This window comes from Panulirus ornatus, chromosome 4 (assembly GCF_036320965.1).
Source record: "Panulirus ornatus isolate Po-2019 chromosome 4, ASM3632096v1, whole genome shotgun sequence".
Lineage (NCBI taxonomy): Eukaryota > Metazoa > Arthropoda > Malacostraca > Decapoda > Palinuridae > Panulirus > Panulirus ornatus.
The window spans coordinates 55,813,720-55,828,065 of NC_092227.1; positions in this window are offsets into that span (position 1 = coordinate 55,813,720).

Genomic DNA, 14,346 nt, shown 5'->3' on the forward strand with positions numbered 1-14,346 from the left:
GCCTCCTCCGCAGGCACAGTCCGATAACTGCTTGGGTCATTCTCAAGACATAACCACAAATCGGAAATATCGCGCACCTTCCTCAAGTTTACTCGATGATTCTTACACCATACATACTCTCACTGCATATATGCCTCCTCACCATACATACTCTCACTGCATATATGCCTCCTCACCATACATACTCTCACTGCATATATGCCTCCTCACCATACATACTCTCACTGCATATATGCCTCCTCACCATACATACTCTCACTGCATATATGCCTCCTCACCATACATACTCTCACTGCATATATGCCTCCTCACCATACATACTCTCACTGCATATATGCCTCCTCACCATACATACTCTCACTGCATATATGCCTCCTCACCATACATACTCTCACTGCATATTATGCCTCCTCACCATACATACTCTCACTGCATATATGCCTCCTCACCATACATACTCTCACTGCATATACGCCTCCTCACCATACATACTCTCACTGCATACGCCTCCTAGCATGCACCATACATACTCTCACTGCATATATGCCTCCTCACCATACATACTCTCACTGCATATATGCCTCCTCACCATACATACTCTCACTGCATATACGCCTCGTGGCATGCACCATACACACTCTCACTGCATATATGCCACCTCACCATACATACTCTCACTGCATATACGACCCTTTGGTGTGCACTTTACATACTCACACTGCATATATTCCTCCTGGCATGCACCATACATACTCTCACTGCATATAAGACCCTTTGGTGTGCACTATACCTACTCTCACTGCATATATGCTTCCTAGCATGCACCATACATACTCTCACTGTATATATGCCTCCTGGCATGCACAATACATACTCTCACTGCATATATGGCCCTTGGAAGTCGGTATCAGATATATCTATTTACTTTTATCTATTTCTGGGGTGGGGGTGGGGGGGGCAGAGAGTGGAGAGAGGTATACACAATCTGTGTCACAAAATAAAAAGGGGCGAATGCGGATGAAAAATCACTTTGGGATCTGAGTTCTGCAAAACCGAAGTTCCTACACTTGTTTCTCTATCATCTTAAATCACCTGAAACAGTTACAATGAATATACATCTAAACTATTCCTGTATTCATTAGTTTACTTATTTGAAATGTTTAATCTTCCTTCAATCGCAATTAGATTTTCTTTTTTAATAAACCTGTAAATTTACAGTATGGTGCGTTAAGAGAAGATTACGTTCAGTTAATATAGTTGCAGAAGAATTTCCCCGATTGCCTTGTTCTTTCACTCCACCAATCTCCTACCATATAAAGTGTTATTCAACCAAGCATGGATCCGAGTCACTGATCGGAGTACTCTCTAAAATCAGGTGATTACCCAGTCAAATAATTGCCAAAAGATGATTATGTATTGTGATGGACTATGTATGTATCAGTCGATCAGCCAAAGATAAACAAGACTGTATTTGAAAGCACAGTTTTGGAGTGTTTACATGTGCACTGTAAAATGCCCACACTGCATGGATGAGTAGCCATTTACTCATTTCTTTATGCAGGCACGATGTAAAATGTTGTAGGTCTTACTGTTAAATGGCAGGCAGTTAAACATGGAAAGTACGAGCTACGAAGGATTATGAGATTAAAGGAAAAAAAAAAAAACTGCAGGAACAGACCTTACGAGGGAGAAGATAGCGCAGAGCAGAGGAGGTAAAAGAGAGGGAGCAAAATTGGAGAGGTAAGAGAGACGAAGCAGGGATCAGCGGTATGAAAGAGAAGGCAGACATGAGGGTGCAAAAGTGAGAAAGAGAGAGGACGACAGAGGAGGCACGAGAAACATGAGAGAGAGAGAGAGAGAGAGAGAGAGAGAGAGAGAGAGAGAGAGAGAGAGAGAGAGAGAGAGAGAGAGAGCGCAGTGTATAGGAGGAAAGAAAGAGGGTGAACAACACAGAAGGCATGGCGGAGGAAGTGGGCCAGAGCGAACAGGACTGAGGATCAGGAGAGAGGAAGCAGAACAAAAGAAGTAGGAGTGAGCAAGAGAGAGGAAACGCAGGACAGAAGATATATGACGGAAGGAGAAGGACTGAGGCAACAGGATAGGTGAAGGAAGTAAGACAAGGGTAGTTAGTCAGTATGACTGGAGGACCATGAGTGATGAAGACAGTTTATGAAGTAGAGGAAAGGTTAGATTTTCTTAGGTATTAGAGAAGACATGAAAGAGCAGGCGGAAAAGGAAACTGGATAGAGGACGTATTACCAAAGGAGCAAGACGGACAAGGCGAGTCATGCAAGATAATGGAACGGAGTAAAGGATTACGTTCTCTGGAATTTAACAAAGTAGGCAGGACAGAACTAGTAGTACTGAGGGAACAAGGACAAGAAGGAATGATAGGTCGAAGGAGTTGGTACAAAAGAGACAGACAAGACGTTGAGCTGTTTCTCTGAGAATGAATGAGAAAAACTTTCGGATTATGAGAGGATGAAGCGAGGCATTATTGGCTTAGACTACTCGTAAGAAGGATTCCGTCGATTTGAACTATATCGAAAAGTTTAATGAGAGGAGCTTGTTTCTGGAATTTCTTCATCTTCGTTTTACCCATTTTATTCTTTTTCTCAGGAATTTTAATGTTATTTGATATGTGTTCAGTTAACCTAAATGCCTGAATGTGTTGACAATGTGTACATTTCGGTGACAGCGTCTCAGGGGCCATCAACATATTTTTCGACAGGATTGACGCTGGCTGCACAATTTGTATTTGAGAGCAGGTCGAACTGCTAAAAGCCTATGTTGGTTCGGTAAATAAGAAATTTCTGTGCTGGTTGTCCTGAAGTACGAAAACAGTTATTCAACAAATAACTAAATACTAAACAAAGACGGACATTACAGGAGGCTAGGACACAAAGAGTTCCATAGACAGAGCTTTAAAAGAGAAGCTTAACGAGAGAGAAGTTTGAGAAAGAAATAATGACCGTCAGAAGGCACCACCCGAATCAAAAGAATTTCAGAGTTCTCCCTTGAGTAGACGAAGACCTGACAGCGAAAAGTGCAGAACAAACGTAATATGACAGTGAGTTAATGGAAGAGAAATGGAAGGACAATGAGAGACAATGTGTGGAGGAGTGTAGGAATGATGAGAAAGAAACCGCAATGAGTACACAGTGAGAAAATGAAAAGAAATTACAAGTTGCTAACATACAAAATAGACTTCCCATAGAGATAATTATTCTTTTCATGTATGTTCGCCATGTCCCGCGTAGCGCAAGGAACACATGAAAAAACTGCGTCATTCGCTCACATCCCCTGTCAACAACCAGGCCCCTGAACAGGTTTTCCCCGACCGCTTCATATGCTTTGGTTCAGCCCATCGACAGCACGTCGTTCCCTGTATACCAAATCGCTCTAACTCGCTCTATCCCTAGCAGTCCGCACATCCTCTTGCATGTTTTTGTTCCGAGCCTTCAAAGCATCTTTTACTCCATCCTTCAACCTCTTTCTTGGTTCCTCCCTTTTCTTTGTTCCCTCCGCTTCTGCTATGTATACCCTCCTAAGATATCCTTTCTTCATTCATCCTCTCCACATATCCGAACCATTTCAGCATACCCTCTTCAACTTTCTCATACATACTCCACTTACTGTTACATTTCTCTCTTATCCTATCATTTCGTATTTCATCGACCCTCCTCACACCACATTTAGTCCTCAAACATTTTACCTCCAACAAATCCATCACCTTTTTACATTTTTGTCTGAGGCCCTCGCCTCGCATCCATACAGCACCGACGGGAGTAATACACCATCAAACATACGCATCTTTGCCCTCAAAGATTGCGAATCTCTCTTTCTACACATTTCTCACTACATCTAGAACCTATGCCCCTTCACCGACCTATGACTCTCTTCAGCTCCCAAGGGTCCATTGGCTGCCGTGTACATTCCTTGGTAACTGAAACACACCATCTCCTCCAATTTCTCCACATTCAGACTCACTCCAAATAACCTGTCCGTCTGCACTGCGAAACCTATTAACTTTGCTTTTATTCACACTTACTCTCTAATTTAGCCTTTCATATAGTCTTCCAAACTTAGAAACCAGCCTCTGCCATTTCTCACACGCATCTGTCACCAGCGCTGTGTCATCAGCAAACAACAAATGACTCCCCCCAACTACCTCCTCCTCCTCTATCCCAGACCCTTGCATTCATCTCCCAGGCCATCCCACCCATAAACAAACAGGTACACAGGTATACAGAGATATATTGAGAACTGTCAGACATGTAAGTCATTGAAATAAGTACAGTAAGAGGAGCAGGGGTCAATAGAGCAGCCCTCCTTAATAAGACCGTCAGGATGATGATGTCCAGACAGAGTTTGTTAATGAGAAGTGGGTTTGGTAAGAGTGGAATATGTGAGAGATGGTGAGAAAGGTTATAAAAGTTTAGTAGTTATGAGAGGACAATGAGAGAAGGCAAATGAACCCAGAGAAGCAAGAGAAAGAGAGTGAGAGTGTAAGATAGCTTTTTAAGCTGAAGGTTTCAGTCATGGATAAAAGTCCACATCGAGGACATCTGAGATATAGAGAGAATTATGATACGGAAAAAGATAAGACAAGGGAAAGCCTTCACGAATCTTTGAGAAAGTGGAAAACCTTTGAAATTATCAGAAGAGAAATGGCGAAAAGTGAAAAAAGAAATAGCGTGTGGCTATGAAAAAGCATCCATAGAGAAGATATGAATGAAAGAAAAAGGTAGGGTGAATAGGAAAAGAGAAATTGTGAAAATCTTCCGATTGTCTCTCTCTCTCTCTCTCTCTCTCTCTCTCTCTCTCTCTCTCTCTCTCTCTCTCTCTCTCTCTCTATCTATCTATCTATCTCTATCTCTATCCCGTGCAGTCCGCACATCCTCTTGCATGTTTTTGTTCCGAGCCTTCAAAGTTTCGCTCCTTTGGCCCTGGGAGCTATCTTTTGTTTCTGACTCATCCACACGCAGGGATGCCGGCTTTCAGTCGACGAACATAAAATATCTCCTTGTGACACATGACATTTGAGTGTGCGAGACCCACACGACTTGTTCGTTGTGATCTTACATTCTACAGCAGTGATTGCTACACGTTAGCCCTGCATTTTAGCATAACATTGTCGTAAATACTCGTAAGTAAATCTCTCTCTCTCTCTCTCTCTCTCTCTCTCTCTCTCTCTCTCTCTCTCTCTCTCTCTCTCTCTCTCTCGCGGGTTGAGAACGAAGCGCTAACAGTACCTCTACAAAGTTTTCGTCGTAGGCACACATGGGTGTACTCTCTCGATAAAATCCTTCACTATACCTCTCCAGGAGCCGTGCCTTCGACCTATCTGAGGTAGTTAATCAACCTGCCATATCATACTCGCTCGAATTACAGCTCCTGAACTGTTTTCAAGATATCTTCTTAGTTCTTTGACGAAAGTTTCAAACTTTTGTTACGATGAAAATGGATTTCGTTGATGTCTCCGTTTGTGATCCAGTCTTCTTATGCTATTATTGTATCCCCTTTTACCTCGGTATTCAGGTCCTTAATGTACTCTGCCATAAACACAATCTTTTCTAGGACTTGTATATTTCAGTCTGTGTCTATTTTCATTGTTATCCACAGGTCGTGACGACCCAGTCATCATATGGCATCCTTACAATGTTTTATTCTTTAGAAAAAAAAAATCAGGTTCTGGATTGATATGCTGTATTCATGAAGACAATAAAAGTGAAACTAACGATACTGAAATATACACACAATCTGCCTTTCCAAATGTATATACAAATGGTAAATGTTCTATATCTTTGTGAACAGCTGTTGTTGGCAGATGGGATTTATTTGTTATCGTCTATGAAGGAAATACATGCTATTTCTCACCATGAGAATTCGTATTTACCGCATATGGTTGTATTCTAACACTAGCTGGGCCCTTTTGGGTGAGGAGCATTTTCATCTCGTACCAGTCGGTGTTTCAGGATGCTGCTGAGGAGAGATTCTAATGCTTAATAACCTGAAGTGACGTTGGCCATCAGCAGCCACGACTGGAGGAGAGGAAAGGCCTCCTGCTGGAGTGACGGTGTCAGGAAGAGCAGGAATGACAAGGTAAATCTTGTGAAGGGAATAAGGTGTTTGCAGTGGGAGAGGATGGAATAGGGGGAGTCATCATAAATCTCACGAGAGATACACAGTCAACATTCGCTTCAAGATGGAGAAGACGGACACGGACAAGTTTCGAGGCTAGGCAGAGGTGGGAGGGAGAGGTAAGGTCGCAGTAAACCTCCTCAAGTGAATTAAGTTCTCAACGGTTACGTTAGGAGGTGGAGGAAAGAGACAAACATCCTTAAGTAAATTAAAAAGAGGCTCAAGACGGGGAGAAAGGTTGAGCTGATCAGCTGATCTCACTGTCTGAACATTTCACCGTCTGAACAGTAGACGAACTTAGGATTCTAAAGTCTGTTTGAATCTAGACAACATTCCCTCTTTCAGCTAATAAAATTATATCATGACAAACAGAAAGCATTCGTTCTTCAGCTGTCTATTTTTCTTCTTTGGCTAACACGATCATGATATCCTGACAAATCGAACCCATTCGTTCTTCAGCTGTCGCTATTTGATGATCACACGCACCAATTGCAATGAAAATATTTTTCATCCTCTCAAAAATTTGAATCATGTCAACATGTCTCCTCAGTCTGACGTACAAAGCTACTGTCCTGCACCCTAGGAACTCAATACTACCGACACCACGAGTAACTGATTTAAACACAGGATTAATACCAATTGAGCAGCAGCTAACCCTAGACATCATCATGGTATCTGAAACACAGCAACATCTTCCGTGGCTCACGGAGGAGCGCTCTCAAGAATCCATTTTGCTTCATTTCTCGGCGATAACTTTTGCCAATTAGCTACGGTAATTCCTCGTCAGTGTGCTAATTACCTGTGAAACTTCTTGGTTTGAGACATGATTATAAGGCGTAATTATCAGGTCATTTGCGGTGAGGGAATCTTGTGAGTTGTCACGAGCCGTCGAGATGGTCGACAATCATTAGGAGAAGTTGATGGAAGCGACCCGCGCCGCTGGAGAACCCCAGAAGAGTGAATGGTCTGGAAAATCTCTCATTAATATCTCTTATTGCTACGAAGGATACAGCTAGGCTGCCAGAGTACAATGTCAGGCTGAGTGTTGACCAACCACAGGGTTCTGGTCGGGGGTGATGACGCTGCCAAGCCACGGTGTCTGTGTTGCTCACGTGTTCCTTTTGGGATTCACTTGGCAGGTATTGCCTCACGTCTTTCCAGCAATGAGGGAGATTGAATGTATCCATCCTTAATCCATGGCGATGATCATTTGCAGTAGACCCTTGCGATCGTAGCTTTCCCCAGACCCTGCTATGAACGGCAGGGTTAGAATCCTTGGAGTGTCAAGTCGGCCCATACCGAACCTAGCTGTTCATCCTCCTCTAGAGGCTTCTCGATAAAGTTACGTGGCTTCGGTTGGTGTGTGTGTGTGTGTGTGTGTGTGTGTGTGTGTGTGTGTCCGTTTATCCATGGTTAAAGAGACAAAACGACACGAGGGTAAAATTATCTCTATCACATATTAAAAACAATGTGATGATCATGATATATGGTATACGATATATATGGTTTACGATATAGAGACAGTAAAACCAGGTGCTACGTTTCAGTTTAATGTTTCCCCTTTGTACTGTATGTGTAACGCTACCAACCCCGATGTCCAGAGAGCGTTTATATAGGCGTCTGTCTTTTTTTTAAACGTTTTAACATTTGTAGCGGCTGAACTTGACAGACTGACTGAGACCCTGAGAATCTTCGACGCCTGTATACTGTTTGCTGGTAGTCTACATAGCACACATTATCTGGCGTCACTTTTCCATATACTCAGGTTGTGCACATTACCAATGGAGGAGTCAGTGTGTGCTGCTGGAGGGGAGAGAGAGTTATGCTGTAAGCTGGTGTAACGTGGAAAGCTGAACTAGTGAGCTGGTCAACAATGGGGAAAGAAGAAGCAATAACTGCAGCAGTCTACTGTCAGCTCCGTCACTGAACTACAGAATTCACTTCTGTGGAAATGGAACACCAAATGTTTTTGTATATGAATACTAATTTACATCTGCTTTTTCCAATTACCCGGCATAGATGGCGTAATATGAATATGAATGAAAAGCTCTCTCAGTACAGACTCTCAGCACAGACTCACATCACAAAATCTCAGCACAGACTCACAGCACAAAATCTCAGCACAGACTCACATCACAAAATCTCAGCACAGACTCACAGCACAAAATCTCAGCACAGACTCACATCACAAAATCTCAGCACAGACTCACAGCACAAAATCTCAGCACAGACTCACATCATAAAATCTCAGCACAAAATCTCAGCACAGACTCACATCACAAAATCTCAGCACAGACTCACAGCACAGACTCAAAAATTATGTTTAGAGTAGCTAACCCCCCCCCCCCCCTCCCACCCGGTAAACTAGAAACACACTACAATACCCGGACGGCATATGTCACAGTGCCAAATCATCCACTTTCTTCATCGAATCATCATTAACCTCAGATCTTGTATTTAATTCAACGATATAAAGATCACAAATTGCTGAAGCCCCGCCTGCTTCAGAGGAGTTGAACAAGTCTCTGTTGTTGAAGAGGAGAACATCGAGGATATCTGGGACTCTGTTAATCTATCACTTAATTTCAATCAAGTAAATCAATTCATTTCCTTTTTTGATCATCACCTGTTGGCATACATAGACTTACACCTGGATTGTTTACGTCATCTTATAGTGTACAATAGATGTTTTCTTTTTCGTCGTGTGATATCTTGTCGTCTTCCTTTTGCTTAGTTCAATATATAACCACAAAACTCAGTTTATTTCAACTTCTGTCGGCGCTGTCCATGAAAAGAGAATCATAAGCATCGGCGTCTAACTTGCTTACATGAACTGGATTTAGGCTGCTTGCAACTTAAATAAATGGGCCACGTACGTACTACCTTACGCAAACGATATTTGGTGAACATTTTATTTCTCGGTATAGCTAATTATGAGAGAGAGAGAGAGAGAGAGAGAGAGAGAGAGAGAGAGAGAGAGAGAGAGAGAGAGAGAGAGAGAGAGAGAGAGAGAGAGTGAGTGCGTACGTGTGTATGTGTCTGTATGCTACAGATGTTGCATATCATTTAGTAAAAATCGTACTTTTGATCCATGAAAATCCTAATGGGGTTTCTTCTGACGTTGTTCATTTACTTACATCGATCGTTGCAGATAGTTCCTACTTAACAGCGCAATCATGTTTTGCTATGTGTATTCTAATGGTATCTTACATCATTGAACTATACATGAGTGGCCGCTCCACTCTCTCTAGTCTTGCTCAGAACTGCTGCGAAGTTTCGAAAACTCTTGACTACAATCCTTTGAAAATTATAACTTTGAATACGTTTAAAGTAAATTCATCAGCATTTTAGTCGGTGTAAGTTGTTGAAAGAAACCTGGACGTGATAAAGTGGGTGTCAGGACGTGATGGAACGCTGCTACCAACACGAAGGGGATAAAATGAGTTTACCATGAACCGTCATGTGAACGCTATGAGTCGTCATGAGAACGCTATGAGCCGTCATGAGAACGCTATGAGCCGTCATGAGAACGCTATGAGCCGTCATGAGAACGCTATGAGCCGTCATGAGAACGCTATGAGCCGTCATGAGAACGCTATGAGCCGTCATGAGAACGCTATGAGCCGTCATGAGAACGCTATGAGTCGTCATGAGAACGCTATGAGCCGTCATGAGAACGCTATGGTCCGTCATGAGAACGCTATGAGTCGTCATGAGAACGCTATGAGCCGTCATGAGAACGCTATGAGCCGTCATGAGAACGCTATGAGTCGTCATGAGAACGCTATAAGCCGTCATGAGAACGCTATGGTCCGTCATGAGAACGCTATGAGTCGTCATGAGAACGCTATGAGCCGTCATGAGAACGCTATGAGCCGTCATGAGAACGCTATGGTCCGTCATGAGAACGCTATGAGTCGTCATGAGAACGCTATGAGGCGTCATGAGAACGCTATGGTCCGTCATGAAAACGCTATGAGCCGTCATGAGAACGCTATGGTCCGTCATGAAAACGCTATGAGCCGTCATGAGAACGCTATGTGCCGTCATGAGAACGCTATGAGTCGTCATGAGAACGCTATGAGGCGTCATGAGAACGCTATGAGTCGTCATGAGAACGCTATGAGCCGTCATGAGAACGCTATGGTCCGTCATGAAAACGCTATGAGCCGTCATGAGAACGCTATGAGCCGTCATGAGAACGCTATGAGGCGTCATGAGAACGCTATGAGTCGTCATGAGAACGCTATGATCCGTCATGAGAACGCTATGAGTCGTCATGAGAACGCTATGATCCGTTATGAGAACGCTATGAGTCGTCATGAGAACGCTATGAGTCGTCATGAGAACGCTATGAGTCGTCATGAGAACGCTATGAGTCGTCATGAGAACGCTATGAGCCGTCATGAGAACGCTATGAGTCGTCATGAGAACGCTATGATCCGTCATGAGAACGCTATGATCCGTTATGAGAACGCTATGAGTCGTCATGAGAACGCTATGATCCGTTATGAGAACGCTATGAGTCGTCATGAGAACGCTATGAGCCGTCATGAGAACGCTATGAGCCGTCATGAGAACGCTATGAGGCGTCATGAGAACGCTATGAGTCGTCATGAGAACGCTATGAGCCGTCATGAGAAGGCTATGGTCCGTCATGAAAACGCTATGAGCCGTCATGAGAACGCTATGATCCGTCATGAGAACGCTATGGGCCGTTATGAGAACGCTATGAGCCGTCATGAGAACGCTATGGGCCGTTATGAGAACGCTATAGCAGATGGTCAAGCTGCTGGATTTTACTTTACAACTCTCTATATACAGTCATATCACATGTTACTCATACGATGATATAATTCTTTAGAGTGTATAAATTGCTTATCAAACATCAAAGTGGCAGTTCATGTTGTATGAGATATTTCATATCATTCAAATACCTTATTATATTTGTAGAACGAGATAGTGAGGAAAATTTTTTGGTGAGTGAGACTTTGTGACCACGTGATGTTTCTACGATTAATTTACTAATTCAGTTTATGTGCTTTCACTGTCCAGGTGTCTGAAGATGGGAGGTTCAGCGCTCGGTGTTTCATAAGAATATTCCTCACGATTTACCTAAGACCGCCAAAATATTTGTTAATGCTGCAAAATAATTCTAAGCAGATCTCTTACATCTCACAATCATTACTAATCCATCTCTCACTGCAGTATACCTTACATAAAGATTATGAAGCAATTATCATTAATCCATGAATGACAAGCAAATCCCGGATTAGTTAATGATATATCTTCACTTGCAACTAAGTGACCTAACTGCACAAAATGTTTCTGAGGGATTTACCACACGACCTAAACTTATCTACATGAGGATGTTCAACGGTGTAGTGTTCCAGTGTATGTTTGAAAGGTCCCTGACCAAACGTATGATGCATGTTCTAGCTTTGCCTCAATACACGATGAGAAGAGTTTGCTGTAACATACGGTTCCAAAAGACTAAACAATGACAAAATAAGATTTATATTTTGCCGTGCACGAAGATTGCACACTTGAAATAACTGGTTCTGATGGATGACCGTCATTTCTGTTGACAAATTGGTCGTGACTGTCATACGCTGCTCCAGTCTGACACATACATGCTATATGTTTTGAAGGGACGACCTATGATGTGTCTATGCTCGTGCCTCACCTGCGCGTTGATCGTATCACCTTAACGGTATCAAAGTCATCTTATGAGGCTACAATATCCAGTATGCTTAGTTTTTTTTCATCCCATTCTGTGACTAATCTCCTCGCTGGAGGGAATGAAGGCCTGGGAGCCCGACCTTTTCTTTTTTTACTGATTTATCCTAGCTTTGCCTCAATACACGATGAGAAGAGTTTGCTGTAACATACGGTTCCAAAAGACTAAACAATGACAAAATAAGATTTATATTTTGCCGTGCACGAAGATTGCACACTTGAAATAACTGGTTCTGATGGATGACCGTCATTTCTGTTGACAAATTGGTCGTGACTGTCATACGCTGCTCCAGTCTGACACATACATGCTATATGTATGGGAAACAGAAGAAGGAGTCACGCGGGGAGTGATCATCCTCCTCGAAGGCTCAGAGTGGGGTGCCTAAATGTGTGTGGATGTAACCAAGATGTGAAAAAAGGAGAGATAGGTAGTATGTTTGAGGAAAGGAACCTGGATGTTTTGGCTCTGAGTGAAACGAAGCTCAAGGGTAAAGGGGAAGAGTGGTTTGGAAATGTCTGGGGAGTGAAGTCAGGGGTTAGTGAGAGGACAAGAGCAAGGGAAGGAGTAGCAATACTCCTGAAACAGGAGTTGTGGGAGTATGTGATAGAATGTAAGAAAGTAAATTCTCGATTAATATGGGTAAAATTGAAAGTTGATGGAGAGAGGTGGGTGATTATTGGTGCATATGCACCTGGGCATGAGAAGAAAGATCATGAGAGGCAAGTGTTTTGGGAGCAGCTAAATGAGTGTGTTAGCGGTTTTGATGCACGAGACCGGGTTATAGTGATGGGTGATTTGAATGCAAAGGTGAGTAATGTGGCAGTTGAGGGAATAATTGGTATGCATGGGGTGTTCAGTGTTGTAAATGGAAATGGTGAAGAGCTTGTAGATTTATGTGCTGAAAAAGGACTGATGATTGGGAATACCTGGTTTAAAAAGCGAGATATACATAAGTATACTTATGTAAGTAGGAGAGATGGCCAGAGAGCGTTATTGGATTACGTGTTAATTGACAGGCGTGCGAAAGAGAGACTTTTGGATGTTAATGTGCTGAGAGGTGCAACTGGAGGGATGTCTGATCATTATCTTGTGGAGGCTAAGGTGAAGATTAGTATGGGTTTTCAGAAAAGAGGAGTGAATGTTGGGGTGAAGAAGGTGGTGAGAGTAAGTGAGCTTGGGAAGGAGACCTGTGTGGGGAAGTACCAGGAGAGACTGTGTACAGAATGGAAAAAGGTGAGAACAATGGAAGTAAGGGGAGTCGGGGAGGAATGGGATGTATTTAGGGAATCAGTGATGGATTGCGCAAAAGATGCTTGTGGCATGAGAAGAGTGGGAGGTGGGCTGTTTAGAAAGGGTAGTGAGTGGTGGGATGAAGAAGTAAGAGTATTAGTGAAAGAGAAGAGAGAGGCATTTGGACGATTTTTGCAGGGAAAAAATGCAATTGAGTGGGAGAAGTATAAAAGAAAGAGACAGGAGGTCAAGAGAAAGGTGCAAGAGGTGAAAAAAAGGGCAAATGAGAGTTGGGGTGAGAGACTATCAGTAAATTTTAGGGAGAATAAAAAGATGTTCTGGAAGGAGGTAAATAGGGTGTGTAAGACAAGGGAGCAAATGGGAACTTCAGTGAAGGGCGTAAATGGGGAGGTGATAACAAGTAGCGGTGATGTGAGAAGGAGATGGAATGAGTATTTTGAAGGTTTGTTGAATGTGTCTGATGACAGAGTGGCAGATATAGGGTGTTTTGGTCGAGGTGGTGTGCAAAGTGAGAGGGTTAGGGAAAATGATTTGGTAAACAGAGAAGAGGTAGTAAAAGCTTTGCGGAAGATGAAAGCCGGCAAGGCAGCAGGTTTGGATGGTATTGCAGTGGAATTTATTAAGAAAGGGGGTGACTGTATTGTTGACTGGTTGGTAAGGTTATTTAATGTATGTATGACTCATGGTGAGGTGCCCGAGGATTGGCGGAATGCGTGCATAGTGCCATTGTACAAAGGCAAAGGGGATAAGAGTGAGTGCTCAAATTACAGAGGTATAAGTTTGTTGAGTATTCCTGGTAAATTATATGGGAGGGTATTGATTGAGAGGGTGAAGGCATGTACAGAGCATCAGATTGGGGAAGAGCAGTGCGGTTTCAGAAGTGGTAGAGGATGTGTGGATCAGGTGTTTGCTTTGAAGAATGTATGTGAGAAATACTTAGAAAAGCAAATGGATTTGTATGTAGCATTTATGGATCTGGAGAAGGCATATGATAGAGTTGATAGAGATGCTCTGTGGAAGGTATTAAGAATATATGGTGTGGGAGGCAAGTTGTTAGAAGCAGTGAAAAGTTTTTATCGAGGATGTAAGGCATGTGTACGTGTAGGAAGAGAGGAAAGTGATTGGTTCTCAGTGAATGTAGGTTTGCGGCAGGGGTGTGTGATGTCTCCATGGTTGTTTAATTTGTTTATGGATGGGGTTGTAAAGGAGGT